Below are 22,425 nucleotides of genomic sequence, written 5' to 3'. Positions count from 1 at the left end.
ATTTAAGGGACACAAGCCGCAGGATTCCCTTAAGCTTTCATTAATTATACAGAATTTATCAAAATTTTCTGGTGGTGGAGGGCAGTCTGACAAGGGAGATGTTATTCCCAACTGACAAGGGAGATGTTATTCTCAACTCATTTTTGCAGATGAGAGTCTTAAATCAACCAGATATGGTTGGACTTGATGATTCCCCATGCTTGGAAGTTTGCAGGGTCAGGCTGGAGGGGACTTGGGGCAACCTGGTCTAGTGGAAGGTGTCTCTGCCCATAGCAGGGTGAGTTAAGACTAGGTGATTGATAAGGTCCCTTCCAACCCAAACCATTCAATGAGTCTGTGATTTCATTATATATGGTTAGACTCAGTGATCTTACAGGTCTTTTCCAATCTTAACAGACTTATGATTCTAAAACAGCATTATCCAACTCATGCAGCCTCTGGCTCCCAAATAGCCTTTTCTGCAGGCATTATTCCTCTTGCAGCAGAGGCTGCATGTCTGAACCCTGGCGCTGCAGTGCAAACCAGCCTTGAGAGGAATTGATCTGAGATGCTGGGATGTGAGCTAGAGAGGCTGAAGTGATTCTGCACATCCTCTTGTGGTTCTGGGTATTAGGGAGAGACAACCTGCAGCTGAGAGGAGGGTGGAAGGGCTTAAATCACAGCACACGTCAAGAGCACCTCTGCCAAAGCAAGCAAGCAGTTTAAGCAGCTTGCCCAAGGCCACAGAGAAAAGCTGTGTCAACAATGAGCCCAAACTAGACCCCAGCCCAGATCTGCACCCGCAAAGCTGCACCTGTGGAGGCAAACCCAAGCTCTGGAGTGCAGGTGTGAGCACGGCTTCACTGCTCATAGCGGTACAAACCACGCAAGGCAAAGGCGGTGGCATGATTTGTGCAGGGTCTTATAGAGAAGAGCACACTGATTCCAGAGCTCCTGCTTCAAAATATTTCCCTGTTCCTCTTTAAGCCTTGTAATGAGGCTGTCTTTACTTCTGCATTTTGTTACTGCTCACTTTTCTCTTGAAACTTATTTCTCTCCAACAGCAGTGGCCCCAAAATTACTGCTAATTTCCTGCAAAGAATTTGTCCTTTGAAACATACAGCATGGCACTTTTTATTTTCCTCTTTTTTCTATGTGGTTTTTTTCACCCTTCTATCTGAGACTGGCACTGAGTCTGTTGAGAACATGTAAGTATAGTTGCTTTTGAATGCTGCAAGGTAAATGCTGAAAATGGCATCTTAAATGGAATCATTAATACAGATGTAAGTATTATCTGAATGCTTCTGAAGTCTCCTATGCACACCAATAGTGTCTTTATTTTCTCTCCTGATGCATGCACCTAAGGGCAGCTGACAGCCTATTATTTTTTTTTCTTTCTCCCCATTTTTGAGCCCGAACTTATAGACTACATTCATATCTTAAAGCTGTAACCCATTAGCTAGGAAATGTCTGAAAATCTGACCAAAACAGAGGCACGGTGCCAGGGTGGTTATAATAGTTACTCTTCTTAGGCTACTAAGCAGAAGGAAATGCGCATCAAAATGATAACCACTGGCTTATGGGAAATAAAACAATGTGCTCCTCATTATGATTAGACAAAACACAAAAATTTGGTGGCTGCCATGGACTCTCCCAGCTGTAAAATTTGATTTAAGGTGAGATTCATCTCACTTTGCTATCCACTGTGGAATAGGTCACTGCTACTTTATATCTGCCTATAAGCAATGTAGAAAGAGTTCTTTCCATAAACTGCTTCACTTTCCTTTTTCACTTTTCTTTCAGGGTGGGATGAGTCTTCAGAAGACCCTTCTGCGCTCTAAGGAAAGGAGAAGGAATTTTTGGAGGAAGCTCATATGCCCATCCCGCGCTAGCTGCCAATCCCCCCAACAGTGAAGTCTGGGCTACATCAATCACACAGGCTGGTTTCTGGGCTGCTGCAAGCCCAGGAGCTGGCACCCCTGCCAGCTGAGCTAATCTACTCTGAGCATTGCACTGCCCACTGGCACTGCAGCTCTGCTGAGCATCAGCTGCCCGGGGCGCTCCGCGGCGCTCAGCTGCTCCGCGCTGGAGCTACACCAAGTCACACGCTCAGGATAATAGATTGACTATTTGGCTTTGGAGATGCTCTGATCTCCCCTTGAGTCTGAGCCCAAGCCTCTACATGGGCCAGATGGAGCTCCTCTGATGAGCTCTTAGTCCATCCCTCTGTGAGGCACAGCAGAAGGCTGCAGGAGCAGGATAACTCCTTTTCCCAGTGGTGCAAAAATCCCCAGAGAGACACACAGTCTCCTGTCTGCATCTAGAAGATGTAAATGCAATTTTGTGGTGTTTTATCCAAACAGTGCAACTGAACAGCAGCCTGGAAAGTCCACCACAGTATCAGTGTGTTGTTATATAGTGCAAGAGTTCTGTTATCATTACATTGCAAGGGTTCCATATTGCTAGAGCGTTGTACCTCCTTGATGCTTCTTGTAGGCAGCTCCTCTAGGCACTGACTCTTCCTTGTCCTCACAGCTGCCAACTAACTCCAGTTCCCACCAATCCACTCTTTTATAACACTCTTCTTATTGGCTACAGGTGTGGCCTGTTAATATCAGGCCTGCTCCTAGTCTTTAGTAACTGGCTCAGCTGCACTCTTTAGGGGATAAGATTACGTTCTATACCACCTTCATTTACCCATACTGTATCCCCCTGTATTAGTGCAGCACTGAGCCTCAGCCCTGATGCCATTTAGCACATTGGCCCTGTCTGACATGCACTAACCTCAAACCAGGATTAGGTTTCACGTGGCATGAACATGTGGAATGAAGCAGGTGCAGGCATCTGTTCGATGACATCCACTGGGACAAACCAGCCCACCAAAACAAAGACAAACCAGTCTACCAAACAAACACAAGTAACAAATTAAGCACCCAGATTCACAAACTCAAAGGAAAGGTGGATAACACATCCATACCAGTAATCCTAGCTCTCTGATCTCTAAGAGATGGACCACTGAAGGCCCCACTCAAGACACTCAGGGTGGTCCGACAGGACTTTGTTAAGTAGAGGGAAACGATTTCCACATCTTATGGTGCAAAGCATGTAGGATATTTGGCCTCTGGGACTGTGTAATATTTGCCTTCCAGTGTTTGAAGATGCCTCAGAGCTCTCTGGGTAAGTTGTGGATTGGCCCTGGCCCTCAGCTTTGGGATAACAAATCCTTTTTTCCAGGTATTTCTGAGAAGCCCTGAGCAATTTCTTTGTAGTGGTCAGACAGATATTTTATAATTGCTGTTCTTTTTTTGGGACTTGCTAGACTCATGCTCAGCTCCCTGGCTTTCCAGAAAGCCCTTGCTGTTACTGCACAAATTGGGTAAGCTATATCTTTAGAAGTTTTGCTAATGGGTGCCAGGTCATGAAACTATACCGGTAAGAGACCTAATTTTTTGACATTCAGACAGCCTGAAACCTGAGATTTCAGCAATGTAAAATTTTAATTTATGTCATGCTTGGAAAGGATTTTGTTTGCTTGCTTGCTTGTTGTTTTCCAACAAAGCAAAAAACAAGGGGTAGCTTCAAAAGAAAGCTGAAATTCTGTCAATTATGAATTACGTGGAGTTCCATGCAGGCAAATGTTTGACACTTTGATGCACTGTATAGGCACTGGATCTGCACCTAAGGAACTGGTCTGACTGAGAGGTTAAATCTATATTTACTGAAACCAGAAGGTCCTAGGAGGCAGACCTGCCTTGATTCTGGCCCTGCACATTTGTATTGTCCTTGCAGAGTCAGATACTGGTATATATAGATATCTGATTCATAACCCATCCTGTGCCTCACTGAAGGCATTGGTTTAGGACCTGGGTGGCCTTGATTTTATTATTAGTGCCTCCACTGACCTGCTGCTCAGCAGTAGGTAAATGAGGTCATCACTTTGTGACTCTGTTCCCTTTTGCAAAATGTAGATAAAAACTCTTTTAATCCTGCTGATGAAAGGTGGTATGATGAATAGCATTCTTACCAGCCTTCCCTTCCTTATAGTAGGGGTCTTTGTGAATCCATTCTATTAACAGCTCTAAGAACCATAGAAATCCCTATATAAATTAAACACAAAACCTTGGCAGTGCCATGAAACTGCAATTAGGAAATGAAAAAGCTATAGTTTTCAGAGGAACAATAGACTTGCCCACATTGCATATCGTGCATAGATTTAAGTATGCATTTAATAGTCTGACTGGTAATAAAAATACTATATAGATACAATATTTTTGAATTATTATTGCTACGCTGGAAGATCCACACTGTTTCTGTACCCTGGCTCTTGTGTGCTTAAATTTGTAACTTCACTGCTACACTCTCAGACTTGTTTGCATTCAATTTCTTTGGGCTTTCTAAATTAGATATGTACGTGATGCTCTGTGTTAAAACTAAATCGATTCTTAATAGTCATGTGGTGTTAATATTAAGCCAATTAGGCTCAAATTAACACACACATTTATTTAAGCAAGACCCTGATCTTGTAAACAACTTAAGCATGTATTTTGATCTCTGGCTTAGGCAAGCTCCTAAGTACACCAGCAATACAAACCCTGTCAAACATAGCTCAGCTGGACAAGTTAATTACTGAGGCAAAGTTGTGGCACCACAGAGAAACTATATGAATAAAGGCTGTCTGAGATTAAAATAAATTTTTTTAAAAAATTAAAAGGTAAAGTTAAAAATTGCAAAAAGTTCTTTGGTAGCTACAGATTCAGAAAACAAAGTGTACATATTAATACGTTAGGTTGTTTAACCCTATTAATAGGTTAACCTATTAACCCTTTTAATAGGTTAGGGTGTTTTCTCTAAGATCTAGTAGGAAAAGGCATACTAAAAGTGATTCAGTTCTTTGTGAAGTGGACATTGCCAGAGGATGAGATGAACACCTCTGGTTTTTACTGCTCAAATCCCCACTGACTGCAGTGGGAGCTCAGTCATGGAGCTCACATGCAATCTGTTACATGTAGACACAGATGTGCATAGGCTCATTCAGATATGCAAAAGGGAGCTGGGCCATGCCTGTCATTAGAGGAGGATTCAATGGAAATTCCCTCTGAGGAACCTAAAATGTTTCCACTCATGTAAATGTTAAATATCAGCTGTATAGGTGAATAAACTGCCTGTTCCAAAAGTCACATGTGTGTTTATGGGTTCAATTGAATCTGGCCTCAGCAGGTTTATTTTATTGTGACTAGCATTTCTAGATGATAAGAACTTATACACCCTTCTCCTACCCTTTCTCCAAATTATCTCCCTCTTTGGCCAGATGCTGCCGAAACTTTCAACATTAAGGTGTAGACTATTTACTTTCTCCATTAAAGTTTTAGACTCAGTCATGTAGACTCAGGTTACATTGGCTTAACAAAATTCTACCCATCTGCTCACATGTTAACAGCTGCCTATCCACACACATGCTCACAGCCTTTTCCAGACATGACATTGTGCGAGATGGCTCAAAAGTGCACAACATTGCCTTAGGAGGGGTCACTGGAGTCCAGTGCCTCTTTAGATCCCTTGAATACATTATTTATTCTTACCCAAAATGATGGCCATGGAAGGTTTTTATGAACTGTGTTTGTGCGCAGACAGCAGGGTACACAAATAAATCTGAGAGGTGAAGGAAGATGAAGTCGAGGGGCAGGTCAGCTCAGGGTCTGCAGAGGCAGAGTTTGTCTCTGCAATGACTCTGCACAGAAATCCACAGCTGCAGGGAGGTACAGGCAGGGCAGCAAGGTTTCCAGCTGTGTTTTTTGTCTTCTCTAGCTGTGGAAGCCTTCAGGGAAGTAATAAGGCCATATACTGGTCAAAATGTTTGTGGTCAAGAACTCGTGCCCTCAAAAAGAAGCAGTGCATAGCCCTGTTTTATGGCCACTAGAATGAGCGGCGTAATTCATCCAAATTCATTCCCAAAGTAGTTCTGCTGCAGCCTGCTGAGAACCACTCTGGATGTATTTAGCCCATAATCTTCCTCCATCAAGATATGACTATACCCTCCAGTGGGCAATAAAGTGCTTTGGGGCATCTAATTGAAAGTGTGACAGTTTTACACTGTTGGGAAGCAGCAGTTGTGGGTGGCATGTGCTCCACTGGCATCTGAGGGTAAATACAGCAGGATATGTGGCAGTCTACAACTGGGAGCTACATTATGCATGTGCTGGGAACAGCAAGCCAGTGCCACAATGCAATTATAGCTTTAAACCGTGCCCAGTGTGTCTGTTCGGCAGCAGTAGACAGACAGCTCCAAATCATTATTTTTTTTCTGCTTACTTAGCTTCTGGTGATTAGGTTCCTGTTTTGCAATTGTGGTGACTAAACCAATTAAGGTGCAATTTAAAGAAGGAACTCATAAATACTGTACAAAGGTAGTATTGACATAACTAAACTTTGTGAAAAAAAAAGAAAGGAGGGGGAAAGGGGGCAGGGGGGCTGTGGGAAGAGAGAAGGCTACATTTCCAAACTGAGCAATCCATTTTGGAAGACTCTGCTACATGCAGTAACTTCTGCAGTATGAATAAATATGCATAATCAAAAAGGGAGCACAGCTCGCTTCTCTCTATTGCTCATTTGATATACCTCTTCATGTCATATCCACTTTCACATAAACAACACAATAATAAAACATCTGCATTGCTAAATAACACTACTGTGTTCTAATTCCTCTGGAATGACATGAATAAGAACATCCTACTCCTGTTTATTAGAATTTATTGATGACATGAGTGTGTAAAAGCAGCAGAAGGCATAATTAATCCTGGTGCAGCCCCAAGTTACATGTCCAAACTTGACAAGTTTCACTCTTGACTTGCATTACTTTCCCTTGACGCATGGCAGCACCAAGGGCTTTGACAAGGTACAGATGTCCTGCTACAGGAGTGGCAGGAAAGGCAGCTTGCTCCTTGGTTCCAGCTTCTGTGGGCACAAAGGATGGGCTATGGCTCAGAGAGGAATGATGGGGGAATAGAGAGAGCACTTGGTAAAAAAGAAAATAAGAAAATAAGCATCCCTTTGCTCGAGATGGAAAACAGCCCGCTAATGAAGCTTACAGATGATGTTCAATTGGGAGGACTAGTGAGCCACGTCAGGGAAGAGCAATAATATTGGCAGATTTAGAGAAATTAGAAATAAGAGAAGAAAATAACAAAATTAGATCAATCTTTAGAAAGACAATTTGAAACACAAAGGCAGCTGGAAGGAAAAGCTGAAAGCAAGCTGTAACATTGAAATAAGTCTGGAGGGAATAATGGATGGGAAAATACACATTGTTTGCAATGTGAGGTGGCTATGAAAACAATGACATATGTAGAAGTCTAGCCACTAGCTCAGTTCACCTTTCTATCCCCAGGGAACTGGTGGAGCCATCACACTTGGAAGTATTGAAAAAAAAACAAGTAGATATGGCACTTTATGTTGTGTTTTAGTGGGCATGGTGGTATTTGGCCAAAGGTTGGACTTGAAGATCTTAGAGGTCTTTTCCATCCTTAATGATTCTGTGATCCTATACCCTTTCTCAAGGCACAGAATATATGAATACCTGACAGCTCTGTGCCACACAGTTTGTGATTTGAGGGACTTCTTTAGGAGCTGAAGCCTGTGATTTTGGATCCCTGTGACACGTTTCATGACCTTTGAGGCACTGGCAGGTAACCAGACCTCTAAGAGTAAAGCTCTTGTGCCCTCAATCAATCTGCTCTCAAAAGGCCATTATTATCTCATTTTCTCTCTCTGTATAATTTGATACATCTTGGTTCCCACTGTGCCCATGGGGACATGTCGGGTTTTTGCGGCTGTTTGAAGGGCCTGGAAAGGCCCGGAGTGGCCTTGGGGCAGCCCGCGTATCGAAGGACGAGAAGAGGCTTCAGTTCTTCTTTCGGTCTTTATGTTTATTAATTGTTTATCTAAAAGATTTTCTTTCAGCCCGACAGAGGTCTGCTCAGCAGTCAGCCATGAGCACACTGTGCCGCTCTCCGTAAAGCCACCTATCTTTATACCCATGGTTACGTGTACAATATTTATCATTTTTCCCCAATACCATTTATTCTTATTGCTGGGTGCACTTTTAGTAATGGCCAATCCCAAAGTGCCACCATCACCAAAGAAGATGGAGGAGAAGAAGAAGAAGAAGAAGGACAGGACACACCCCAATTCCTCCATCTTACTTCTCTAAACCCCCCTGTACATAAATCCTAAACCCTGTGTCTCACCCTCTAATTAACTAATCCCTTCATCATTCACCCCGGTGAAGCCCTCTTATCTTCATACAGGTGTCGTCTCCCATGTAGGGTCAAAGTCCTGCCACCAGACACTTCTGGCAACATTCCAGGAGTCCCGAGCCCCCCAAGGGTGGTCTCGGTGGCCCGGCACCTCAGGACTGAGATCCTGAGATCCGACAGGGACAGAACTGGAGGAGCAGGCATGACTGAGAGAATGAACAAAACAGCACTGCATGTTCACTCCCAGAGGGATGAGCAGTGTTCACTGGAGAAGAGAGGGACAACGCTCATTTCTTTACCAGGTGGGCTTGAACCCAGAACTTTGAGAAAAGACCCTCACCTACTACAGGAAAATGTTCTAGAAAAGAAACTTTACAATTCGCCTCCTTTGCTTTTTGTACAAATTGCATCAAATTCCGAACATTGTCATACCAGAAAGCAAACAACCATTAGCCAGCTTGGGCATTTTCCTTTCACCCTTCCTCTGTCCTATTCTCCAAAACATTCCATCTTCCATCCATATTGGAAAGATCAAACCAAGGTTACTCCTACAGAGCATTTTCCTCTTTGAGGCAGCTGGAAACTGCTTCCAAGAGGAATGAATATGTTAACTCCTAAGCTATACTGCTATCAAGATGCCTCTGTTGCTGCAAAACTGTGGACTTCATTCAGAACCTTTTTAAAATGCTGCAAGGCTGAGCACTGTGGTACTGAGACACAGTTTGGTAAAAGTTGTAAAAGCTTATGTTTCTATTTCTCAAAAAATTCAAAAACTTTGCCATGACTAAGACAGCAATTGTTGCACAAAAATAACGTTAGGAAGAAGTATTTATTTGTATCTTCTTTACATATACGTACAAGTCAGGAGGGCAGTCACAACTTCGGCAATGACTGTCAAAAAGACTTTGGAGAACAAGAGGCAATGCAGAGAAAAGCAGAGAGCTGGAGGAGTTGAATTATGAGTAAAAATCTTAAAGTACACATCTTATAAAAATTTTGAGTTTAGAAGGGAAAAATCCCACAAGTATATCCCCAGGAGATTTGTCCAAGCACCTATTTTTCCTGTTCTTTTTTTTTTTTTAATGTGTGTACATTCTTTTACCTCGCCTTCTGAAAAGAAGTGCAGTGAACAACTTTGAGCACCTTCAATCAGAAGTGCATTTATTTCAAAAGCTTGTGTGATGATTAATATCTGCATGCCCACAAGCCACTTTATTCAGATGGGATTCATATGGGAGATTTCATAAATTTAACAAGGGTGCTTCTCAGAATCTTCCTGTCTCCTATGAAACATTATTTTAATATTTTCGCTTCCAGGGAACTCATCTGCTAAAACTGCAGCACCTATCTTCCCTGCCCTAGACAAAATGTTAGCAAGATTTCGAAGGACACAATTAGAAATGCGAGGATATAGTCCTGATGGATATACACACTCCTCATGTATATGTTTATATGTGTATACATGCATGCTTTAGCAGTTGCCAAGCTCCAGTGATAGCAGGAATATATCATCAGAGATCATCCCCCTTCCCCAAGCACTCTGGCCCAGAGGGTGTGAGGTGCTGCCAGTGGAACCAAAATACAAGAAGGATGAAGTTTGTGGCAGCAGTTCTCTGGTCACAGAGAGCAACAGACAACTTTCCCAGGCATAGAAAAGGCTGTGAGGAAGATCAGGCAAAAGAATGATAAACAATTCTTATCCTAACTTGCTGCACCTTGTGTTGTGAACATGTGGAATGTGTTATGGAGAAATGTTTACCAAAAAGGTGGCTTCTTAATTAGCCAATGGTGATGGTGTTTTAATTAAAGAACCAAGCAGGTCTACCTGTAACAAATTAGGGTATAAAAAGCAATGGTTTTTTTTAATGAAGGAATCAGCCTTCTGTAAATACATGGAGCCTATGTCCCTTATTACCCAGTCCTGACCTGTTATGGTGACAACACTTCACCCAGCATGCAGGTACCACTGAGGTTAAACAGGCCCATGTCCTGCACCAAAACTGCTCCACAACGAAAAAAAAACTATTCATTGTCACAGGAGATCCCTTCTGAAGGGAACAGACGGCCCAGTGTGCACATTAGGCCTGTTTCTTGGGGAGCTGCTGCCTCCCTTTGGCCTGGTCAATGATGTAAAGAGAAAACCCTGCTTTAGTAGGGCCCTTAGGCCATTATTTACTACTGTGTTTCCAGGTGGGCAACAATGAAATTATAAGAAGACCAATGGAATCAGGAGACACTTGAGGGGCCTTGGGATGGCAAGTTAAGGGATCAAGAACACAAGTGGTATATTCAAGATCAATATCTTGCTCCAAGCCTGGTGTCACCAGAAGAATTTGGGGTCGGTTAACACAGAACCAGGCCTGCTGGTGACACACAGCCTGTCTCAAAATGGAAAAAGGATCTTTGCACAGAGTGATAAGGATTCATTGGAAGAGCTTTAAACTAGTTGTGAAGAAAAGGTGGTGGCATAGTCCTGTATGTTATGGAATGTTTTGGTTGTCTAGAGCTTAATGACGGTGATGATAAGATTGAGTGTCTGTGGGTAAGAATCAGGGGGAAGGCTAACAAAGCAGATCTCCTGGTGGGAGGTTGTTAAAGACCACACAACCAGGATGAAGACAGATGAAATATTGTATAAGCAGCTGGGAGGAGTCCCACAATCACTACAGCACAGCATAAAAGAGAAGAATAATCTATGAAGTGCAAGGAGTGTGTGGGGGAGACCTTTCTGGCATCCTGACAACCACGGGAGGACCCTCACAGGAGCCACAGATGGGGAAGAGAGAAGGGCTGATGTGAGATGTGGTAGGTGAGGCCTGTCCTGGGCTGATGGGAGATGTGGTAGGTGAGGGCTGTCCTGGGCTCAGCAACAAAGAAATTAGATTTTTCCATTCTCAGAGAAGTAAGGAGCGAGGTCAGCAGAACTGCCCCTTGATGTTCTGGAGAACTGAGTTTGGGTGATTTAGTAACCTTGTCGAGAGACTTCTTTGGGACACAGTCCTGATGGATAAAGGTGGAAGGCTGGGTAATCTTCAACAAAGAAAATCCTAAAGGCAGGGGAGCAGGCCACTCCAGTGTGCCAAAAGACAGGCAGGGAAGGACACTGAACAGAGCTTTGGTTGTTTCCAGGGAAAAACAGGAGAGTTTAGGACCATTGGAAGAAGAGGCAGGCAACTCAGAAGAACAGCAAGGATAATGTCAGGCTGTGCAGGGAGAAAAATAGAATGACCAAAGCCCAGAATTTAATCTGAGAGAAAAATAGAATGGCCAAAGTCCAGAATTTAATCTGTCTATTACTGTAAAAGACAACAAAAAAATTTTTATAGATATATCAGCAAGAAAAGGAGGGCCAAGAAGAATCTCCATATTTTATTGGATATTGTCCATCCCTGGCTGGGACAGTCTGACTTTCTGCCCCATAACAGCCAGCTCAGAGACATGATGGGGTGCAAAAGGACCTGCAAAGGGACCAGTTAGAGCTACACACCTGAAGACAGCCCTGACACAGAGTAATAAATCACAGAATGGTTTGGGATGGAAGGGACCTTCAAAATCATCCCATTCCAAACCCTGTGCCATGCACATGAACAAAAGGATGATATGATTGGTCAAAAGTATAGTAACATGTGTCCTTGCTTGCAAACTTTCTCAGGGCAGCAGCACAATAGGATGGAACAAGGGTATTTAGACCTTTAGAAACAGAGTTTCAGTGCAACCTCTAGTACTGTCATCAGGAAACTCTTTTCCTGGCAAATACACTGGAGAAACCCTCAATTTTTCTAAATTCTGTAGTTCACCATGTTGTGGCAAAAAAACACTTGTGTTCTCTACCATTGCAATATCTGTATTTGACCAGAGAGTCTGTAAGCCCTTTAAGGAATCTCATGGTTTAACCAGAAGCAGAAATGATGACACACAGGTTATGCCTGTCTCAAAATGGAAAAAGGATCATTACACAGGGGTGATAAGGGTTCATTGGACATAACCTCCCCCTGGAATCTATCAGGAAGTGTTTTAGATTCCACACTTCCTGGACTATCCCTAAAGTCCATAACAATTTTGGCATTTTTGGGGTTGCAAAATGCACACATTTAGCTTCTTAGCCCCATTTAGTTGCACATGTTTTCTGAAATCAAAGAGAACTCTGTGGATTTATATATTTTTTCACAATTGGTTTCAAGTTCTATTTCACTCATATGTATGATTTTCAACAAAGACCTATTGGTAGGTTTGAGTTAAATTCCTAACTCTTGAATAGACTTTTGCAGCAAAATGAGGCATGATCCAGGAAAAGGATGAACAAATTGCCAGACAGTTTCTGTAAAACCTAGGTCCCTGTCTTTGTCACAGATAGAAGAGTATCTTTCCAACAGCTCAGTACCCAAGAACCTGCAAGTACCTCTGTGCTTTCTCAGCAAAGTACCATACAGCCTTGAAAGAACTCATTTGGGACTCACTACCCAAGAGTCACAGCTGCTAAACAACACCTCAGGCCTTGTCCTCTCTGACCTGTGATCCTTGCACTGCACCCACACAGCAGATGAGTCTCAACAGCAAAGCCCAGCTGTGGGAAGTAAGAGATGGACAGAGACAGCCATGGGACTGTGGTGGAGTGATCCTTTCAAAGTATTTTTTCCAAGTCAGAGAACACCCAAATCTTCACTTACCCCTTCTTTAAATTTTTCTCTGCTTATCAAGACTGTAAAATCAGTCCATTGAGAGTAGAGCTGAGATTTGCCCAATAAAGATCTTTAATTCGTTTTCTGGATTTGTTCAGATAAAGATCTCGTGGTATTCCTCACTACAAAAGAAATTTTATTGCTTCCGTCCCATTCTTTGTCTAACTCATTTAAAATAGGAGCTTTCATGGAAAGGGAATGATTTTTGTTTTGTGTTTGATATGAAGCCTTGAAAAACTCATCTTTGCTTGAGTCTCTGGCTCTGGACTTTCGTTATACTAAAAAATAATAAAAAATAGAAAGGCAAATGTCTTTTTAAGAAAAAATTCCCTGCTCCTCCTCATTTTGAAATCCATAGATCTCACTTTGCATAGCATTTTCATAAACAGAGAAAACTCTCTATAGCAAAGAAATAAAATTAAGATACAGTAGTGCCCCTCAGAACACCCATCATACTTTCAAAATAGACCATTCACTTACTGCAAAGGTTATTTCAAGCTAAGAATCCATTTATTTGAATGTATTTCCATTTTAATCAATATCCTTTAGAAATGGTTTATTTCTTAGTCATGTAAGGTGAATTGATATAATTTTAAGGACATGTATTTCTTTTCTAAATGTTCTTATAAGGCAAGGACATATGTGAGATTGGATTTTCACCTCTGGTAGATTTGAGACAACAGCATTTTCTTTACCTTAGTGCAACAAGAAGATGAGCGCCAGAGGCTTTCAGAAGGGGAAACATTTCTACAGCACCTGAACACTATGGTGACAATCTCTGGTTTCCAATCCCAAAAGATCTCTTAGCAGTGCTGCAAAATCTTCCTTTCCCCCTGAAAGCCTGAGACACCTTTCTCCAAAAACAACTGAAAGACTTCCATTAAGTTCAACAGACTTTCAATCATGGTCTTATCCAAGATGAGTGCTTTCTTTTAATGTGTGAATAGAAGGTAATTACCTTTCATTACCTCAAATGTAGCAGAAGATGGGCATGTAGTTTTTTCTGCTTGGGCTTGTGCATTTTTGTAACATTTGCAAAATGCTGACTTATGCACACAGTTACACTCAAAACACAATTACTCATATATAAATCTGCATTTGTGTTTAAATGTCACTGGTAACAAGAACGCTTCTGGTAACAAATTTGTTTATCAAATATACATCAGAAAATGGCACATTAAATAAGAAAATGTTCAATAAAAGATATGCTCAGCATTTTTACAGACAGTTTGGGCCTCATCCAACAAACCCTGATGTAAAAAGAAATGTAATCATTAATGTCTAAGGATCCAGATTAAACCATAAAGGAAAATTTTCAAATTTTTGCTTTCTTTACACTTTCCAAGTGCAGCTTTTCACTCCAGGACCTGAGTGTATGCCTGTATGTACTGAGCTCATGAATTGAAGGCAAGAGGACTCATGTGCATTTCAAGGGAGTAAGAAGAGTCTTCTGCTCAAAAAGTGATAGCACTGCTGATTTTTTATCTTTTTTTTCCTGAGGGGACTCTGAAATTTACTGCTGTGTTTAGATTTCAGGAGGATTATTAGTTTGATGGCAAGGAATGCTCAAGGATGACGAGGATGATCAAATATATGAAATTATTCATAATAAAGAACAGCAAAGAAGACTGGGGCTCAGCCTGAGGAAAAAGAAAAAAGAGGTGATATATGCAACTGGTCTTAAAACCAGGGAGGATGACCTGGCAAAGGTAAGCAGAGAAAGATTTCATTTTTCTTTCTAAGGCTAGAGTTGTGAAGTAGCAGGTGAGACTACCAGATGGCAGGCAGAAAGTAAATAATAGCAGGGGAGGGTAAACCAGCCTTGGAGATGCGTCTGTCTGTTCCCTGAGGGAAAAAGGAATCCAAAATCTGAGTGCAGTTACTGAAGAAGGGTAACAACATTTGAGAAGCACTGGGACCTCCATATGGAACCATCCACACAAGACCTATAGAAGAGCAGTACCTCTCTGAAGTGGCAGTGGAGGGTGGAGGAAGATCCTGGAGCATTTCCAGTGGTGCTGGAATTGGGCCCAAAGCTCTGTATTTTGATTACTTTGGGCTATAGTTTCTCTGGGTCTAGCGGAAAATCCAGGTGTGAATTCTTTTGCCTTTGCACTCCTTCCCATGTCTGGGTGGCAAATCACTGTCCTTAAGGTTTATCGAGGAATCCATGAAGCCATCCTTTAATATTGGTAAGAAAAATAGGAAACAACAGGTGGGTGCAGGGAATTTGGCAGCATGCAAAATCAGCACGACAGGGAGATGATTTTACCTCTGTTTATAGCACTGGTGAGATTGATATCAGAACACATTTGAAAAGATACTGAAAAATTGTCAAGGATGCAGTGAAGAGCCAGCAAAATACATTAGAGAGTTTAGAGAAATGCCTTGCAGTGAGAGATTTAAGCAGCTCATTCTGTCTAGCATATCAAAGATGTATTTTAGTGTAACCTGAAAGTCAAAACTGAATGATTCAAAATGGTAAAGTCAAAAAGCAGCAGCTTTGTTAGGAGGCCTAACCCTCTGTCTTGATGTGACTGCATCTTAACACAATTACAATGATTTATTTGTAGTCTGGGACAAATTTACATGGCCCTTTCCTAAATTTGAAGAGGTACACATATATATTTATACATATGTGATGCTTAAGGAATTATAAAAATGTAGTATTAGGTTTAAAGGAATCATTATTATTTTATAAAATGCTCAATTTAATGAGTTGTTGGGGTTGTTGTTTAACCCTAGCCAATAACTAAGCACCACACAGCTGCTTACTTCTTCCCCTGTGTCCCCAGTGGGATGTGGAGGGGAATCAGAAAGAGGTAAGACTCACGGATTGAGATAAGAACAGCCTAATGCTTGACACAAAGTAAAATATAAATATAAATATAAATATAAATATAAATATAAATATAAATATAAATATAAATATAAATATAAATAACAACAATGCCAACAATAATAATGATAATGAAGAAGAAAAGTGGGAAGAGAATGAGAGAAATAAAACCCAAAAGAAACAAGTGATGCGGAAGATAATCCTCACCACTCACTGACCAATGACCAGATCAGCCCCAAGCAGTGACCAGCCCCTCCTGGACAACATCCCCCATTTTACACACTGAACATTAATTCTGTGATATGGAATATGCCATTGGCCAGCTCTACTGCCCATGCTGACCCTTGGCTTCATGTCTACCTGTTCATGGGCAGAGCATTGGGCACTGAAAAGTCCTTGACTGAGTGAGCACTGCTGAGCAGCAGCTAAAACATCAGTGTGTACTCAACTTTTTTCTCAGGCTAGATCCAAAACACAGCACTGTACCAGGAACTGAAACAAAATTAACTCCATCCCAGCCAAATCTGGAATAAAGGGATTTAACATAAATTCAAATGCAATTTCTGCTTCTTCACAGAGAGTGAGACAAAGAAAACAAAATCACATCTTTGTTAAGGGATGCAGTAAATTATTTTTCCTACAATCTTGTAGACAGACAATGTATAGAATTTGGTTTCCAAGACCACAGGAACTGCCAGAGTTTTCTTCTCTCTCCTGTACCTCTCCTCATGAAATTCGCAAGGACAACAATTGTAAAATTTCTTGAAAAGCTCTATCAGTGTCATTTAAAGGGATTCAAGATGTTGAAAAGCTTTAATGTAACAGTAAGGAAATCATGGATAATTGTCTTTCTCCACTGCTCTCTGAGCCCTGTTCCTCCACAACACCCCTGCAGTGGTTTGGTGCCTCTCTGGCTCCTCACCATCATCTGCTAATTGTTCATTAATCAGCTCCATCTCCACAGGTGGGGCCCAGCAGCAGACGTGGTGCCCTGGTCTGAATGGCCCTCACAAGATGTGAATCCTGCTCTCCTCACTGTGAGATAGTGCTGATGGCAGAGGCAGCCTCCAGCCACTTCGCCACCACGAGTCCACATTGCAGCTTTTCTCTTTTTTGTAGAAAATGAAATGAAAACTAAGCCCACGGACCCTTTCAAATGGCCTGATGCAAACCAAGCTGTGGCCTGGAGAAGCAGTGCAGCCATGATGGCACACAGTCTTTCCCAATCCATGAGCTCCTACGAGATGACAGAGCTCAGTTCCATGTGAAACACCATCTGCCCAGCTTGTTGAAACGAGCTCGTGCCTTCTTGCACCTGGATTCCTAAATATATTTGCTTATTTTGAAGTGTGTTGTATTTAAATGAAAGCTTCAAGTAAAAGACACATAATGTAGCTGATATATAAATAGCAAGGTGGTTTGCACACAAATATAGCAGGACTATTAGAGGTGATCATTAGTTACTAATATAAGCAGTTATTTGAACATTAGCATACTGTTATTCATAGCAGAATTCATGATGCGTTTAATAAGTAAGTAATAGCTTCCTTAATAAACTTAGGAGCATAAAATTCCCTGTTCTGTAGACTGTCAAAGATGGACAATGACATTAGTGATATTACTCTCTGAAATTTTCCAAATGTTATCCAAAAAAAAAAAAAAGAAAAAATACTTTAGGGTATTTTTTGATTGTTTCTAAATAGATTTTCCACTCATATTAAAACCTGTTGAGATTAAAGAGAGAGAATAGGAAATCAAAAGAATGGAAGAAAATGTTAAAACTCTAAAAAAATGTTAAATATGTCTTCCCAAAGAGCAAAGGTAATTAATTCCCTATTACACGTGCCTTAAGGGATTATATATTCATAAACTGACAATTCAGAAAGGACTATCCCATCAAGCTAACAAACCAATCAACTATGACAGAAATGTATATTTAAATCTCCCCTTACCCAAAACCATGAGTGCTGCTCAACCAGTGAAACTGGGCAAGGGGAGACTGCAAACATTTCTGATTGCAGCCAACCACAAAGCCTGCTTCCGTCTTTCCAGTGTCATGATGTCCTCCTGCTCAGTACTTTCTTATCTCTGATTTTGTCAATGTCTACAAAACAGAGCAAGGAAATGAGGAGGCTTGACAAAGCAGCAAAAAAAAAAAAAAAAACAACTTTCTGAACTGATGCTCCTTCCAGGACAAGACCAAGGCCAGTGTTGCTGGTCAGTCTCTGTGTGATTCATATAATTGTGAATTAACCAGGGTTAGGCTCACCAGTTAGACACTTCCAGGGATACAGCTGTGGGAGCACTAAATTAAACATGGATCACTATGGCCATGTGAGATGCTGAAATAAGCCCAGGTCAAACTGGAGGCTCTCCATGGAAGACAAATCTTTTTAGAGGTAATTTGGAGATACATAAACACATGGTATGTTCAACCACAGCCATAGCCCAAGTCACCGATTTCATGGGCATTAGGAAATGTCAGCAAAATTGATTTGAAACTTTAAAAACTCTCCTAAGTGATTGTAAATATTGCAATTTAATTTATCTTCAGTGGCTTCAATTAGATTCCAAATGATTTCAAGTATGGCAGCTAAAAAGTAAACAAGCTCGTTTGGGTTAATGCTGACAAATAATGAAATTTAATTGTGATTTAAGATTCCTAATGTTCATTGATTAGCTCATTCAAAACATTCCTTGAATAACCTCTTTTAAATTACAGAGTTTAAATAGTTTTCTTTAGTTTTCTAAGACTGCGCTTAGGTCACTCACCTCCATTAATTTCTATTGGTTTTTGTTTTTCTTTACCTACTCTTTTATAAGACTCTTGATCATCCATAAGTCACCTTGGTTACAAAAAAATCCACTGAAACCACACCAAACTTGAGGGCAGCATTCACTGGTGGCAGCAGAGAAAAGAACACTCATAGGGGCTCATACAGTGTCAAGACTCCTGGAAGAGGTGGAAGGGAGGATCACCAAAGAGGACAGAAAATCTTGATTGTGCAGGAAAGTAAATTTGGGTAAAACATGAAGCTGGAGGTCAGTGGTGACTTCTGAGTAGCTCCCTATCTCTGAAATAAATGGTTCTATTTGGTTCTATTAAAAGACCAGGCAAGACAGCAATAAAAAAATAACTCAAGAAAAATATCTTCCCCAGCATAAATACAAGAAGGAGAAACCCTTGCAAAGAGAACATTTGGTTAGTTGTTTGTTCACTGGGGTTTTGGTTGTTTTTTGAGGGTTTTCGGTGTTTGTTTTGTTTTGTTTTGTTTTCAGTTTTTGTTTTGGGGTTTTTTATGGGGGGTTGTATTTTTTGGGAGGGTTTTCTGCGGGGTTTTTTTGGCTTTGGTTTTGGTTTTGATTTGGGCTTTGTTTGTTTGTTTGTTTGTTTTTTATTTAGCTTTTCATTCTTTTTCCTCAAATAAAAATTCAGTTCTTATTGTGAATTCCAGACTTGCATTAATTCTCCTGCATTCCTCCCTTGCAGCTTTCTCAAGACATATCAAAGGACACCATATATGTAACACAGGAGAAATCACACTTCAACAGCCTTTGTAGGAACATGTTTGGGCCCCACCTTTGGTTGCTTTAAACTTTCTGCTGTACAAATCCTGAAGACAAGATTACTTGGCACTCCACAGCTCTTTCCTACTGCATTGCTAAAATGAAATGTTTCAATATTCTTGCAATGAAACATTCTGACATTATCAAAATGCAAAGAGAAGATTGAAATGATTCATTTGGACTTACTCCCATAAAAAATGTCACTGAAATCAGCACATTTTCACAACAAGTTTTGATTTGGGCAAAGCTGCATATACTATTTATTTTTGCCTTGGAAAATGGTTTCATTAAAAACAAATGACCAGCTTTAATTACAACTCACTGAGCTTTTGCTCCAAAAGTCAAAGCTATTAAAACAGCACTTAGTCTGTATGTAAAGGGAAACAGATTCTGTCTTACAAGTGGCTATGAAAAACATTTTTCTCCCCTTCAGAAGGGCTGGCATTTGATGTCCCCGGGACTGCAAACCAAATTTGTGTTTTGCCTTTAAGTGGCATCCACAATTTGTAAGAAAAAAAATCAAGGATTTAATAAACAATTCAAAGGCACAAGGTGAAGGGCGCATCCCAGCCCTTTGAAGAAAATTACCATTGACTTTTGAGTTTAGTTCTGGAAATGGAAAGCAAGAACTACAAAGCTGTGTCTGCACGCCACTGGAGCCTGAGCGGAGATCTGAGACAGGCCCAATTGAGCCATCTTCCAAACCAGAGTCAATACGGCCACGCCAGAGCAGCCCTCTGTCCAAACTGATTAGGCTGCTGAAAAGCTGGATTTTGTGACTTTGTCCATGCTATTAAATTAAATGTGCCTTAGCCCACAGCATGACACTGAGGCCAGCTGGCATGCAACAGCTCACGTCAGTATTGAACCTCCATCGCCGTGCAGTGGTTGGGTGCATCCTGACTGCCCCTTGCGAGGGACCTCTGGAACAAAAATAACACCTAAAAAAAGTTCAGGCACAGCTTGTGGGAGTGTCTGCTTGCCTGAGATGAAAATGCACCAGCAATTTATCTCTGCAATTAATCCACAAAACTTTGTTGCCCAATGCTGCTTAATTTAGTAATAGAAATATGGCAAATTAATCTGCCTGTGTGACTGACTAGTACATTTTAATGAGTGCATATCCCATCCTTTCCAGGGTTTTGAGACACAAGACCTCATTGCTGCAGCCTGAGAATCACCGGTGCCCATCTGAGCCCTCCTCACCTGTTACAGGGCTCCAACACCAGACCTTGCTCATGACCATCCTGCTGCAGCTCCTGGGGCAAATGCTGACACACATCTCTCACTGACTCCGGGCTGTGAGGAGTTTAAATTGTCCTCAAAACAGGTTTTCACTGCATCACAGGCCAGTGATGTGTTGTGTTTGGCCTTTCAGAGGACTTCCTTTCCCTAGCAAGATGTGATGGTTTTCTTGGTTGACAAGAACCATGAGTCAAAGTCATAGAACATTTAAGGTTGGAAAAGCCCTCTAAGAGCATACACTCCAACCATTTACTGCTAAACCATGTCCCTAAGCACTACAAATATATGTTTTTTCAACACTATTATTAATGTTCCATTAAGAAATTTTTCCTTATATCTAATTTAAGCCTCCTCTGGAAAAACTTTATGCCATTTCATCTGCTTCTTTGGTAACTGGAGAAAAAGACCAAACTCCCTCTCCCCTCCCTTCCCCTCTACCCCCAAATCATTTCATGATGAACACAAATCTGGAACAGGATTCTCAAGGAAAAATAGGATCCACTTTACCCTCCCTCCTTGGTGCTGCCTGTTGCTGTCAGGGCAAAACCAGCTTAAAACTCCTAAGTTTTGGCACAACTCCTGTCTGTAAGGCAGAGATAGGGAGGATGTTAGCTTGACTGGTCTCTGCTGCTCTCTCCCCTTGCCTGCATCCCTCTCAGTGTGGCAGGTGCAGTCAGCAGAGCAAACACCAGTCATCTCACATGCTCCAGGAATGCACTCTTGTAAATCAGTAATATTGTGTCACCAAGCAGAGATTTGAATGAGGCCCTAATTGTAGCATTTCTATGGAAGAACCGCTAAATGAGTAGCTGGGATGTCAAATAAAGAGAAGGTGATGAACATCAGGAAGCTGCTTCTGGAGAGGTGGGTTGAGGAGAATGGCTGGGTGGGTGAAAGGGAAAGAGCTGGGAAAGCAGTTGATAAAAGGAAACTTTGTATGACACTAAGGAAAATTCTGTGAGAAATTAAAGCCCACACAAGAACAAAGATGAGTAAAGAGCTCCAGACACTCAGCAGCGCTTCAGTTGGGTGTCTGGAGTCTTTGACAGAAGATGTGATTCATCAGCTCCCACACATAGCTTATTTTAAATATGCATGCTCATTTCAACAAATGTGAAATTTCCAGGAAAAGCAAGAGCACACCACATCCACGCAGCCCTGAACAGCCTGGCGTGGGCACACTGATGCCGTGACAGGGATGCCAGCCAAGCGTGGCACAAACACTGTGCCATCTTCTGCCCAAGGGGTGGGCAAGAAAGAACATCTCCTTCTTCTTCCCTCCTTTCCACTGCTTCCCTTGGGAAAGGTCTGGGTTCTCTTTTGTCTGGGTTGGGTGAATCATCTCTCGCACATATATGAGGGAAAAGAATAAAAAATTATATATTTATCTTCTATCTATCTCCTAAGATAAAAGGTCTGGTGGATAGATCAGCATGCCTAGAGATCTTGAGGACCTTTGAATAACTATCCAGGGTGGGTGCTGAGAGCCTACCACATGCTGCAAAGTAATCTTCTGATATCCACAGTTTGTTTTTACAAAAGAAAAAGAAAAAAAACCACTTAAAATGTTTCAGAGCTCATAACCAGGGGGGAAGAAATTGTCACACAAAAACCTGATATGAACAACATGTGGGATTGGATGTAGTAACACCTGCCTGAATCTTCAACAGTCTCATACATCAGCTTCGGCAGGTGAGAACTGGTACATCCATGATGACATACAGCTCAAAGAGCTAGTAACATCAGAAATATGTGTTAAAGTTTTCCTCTTTCAGAATATTTGACCAAAATTGATATGAACACTGAACCCTCTCCTCCCTGTCACACCACTCAAAGTGTCATGATCCCTTAGAAAAAGCCAACT

The sequence above is a fragment of the Zonotrichia leucophrys genome, chromosome Z (genome assembly GCF_028769735.1).
Source record: "Zonotrichia leucophrys gambelii isolate GWCS_2022_RI chromosome Z, RI_Zleu_2.0, whole genome shotgun sequence".
NCBI classification, from domain to species: Eukaryota; Metazoa; Chordata; class Aves; order Passeriformes; family Passerellidae; genus Zonotrichia; species Zonotrichia leucophrys.
Note: the sequence above shows the minus strand (reverse complement) of the source record.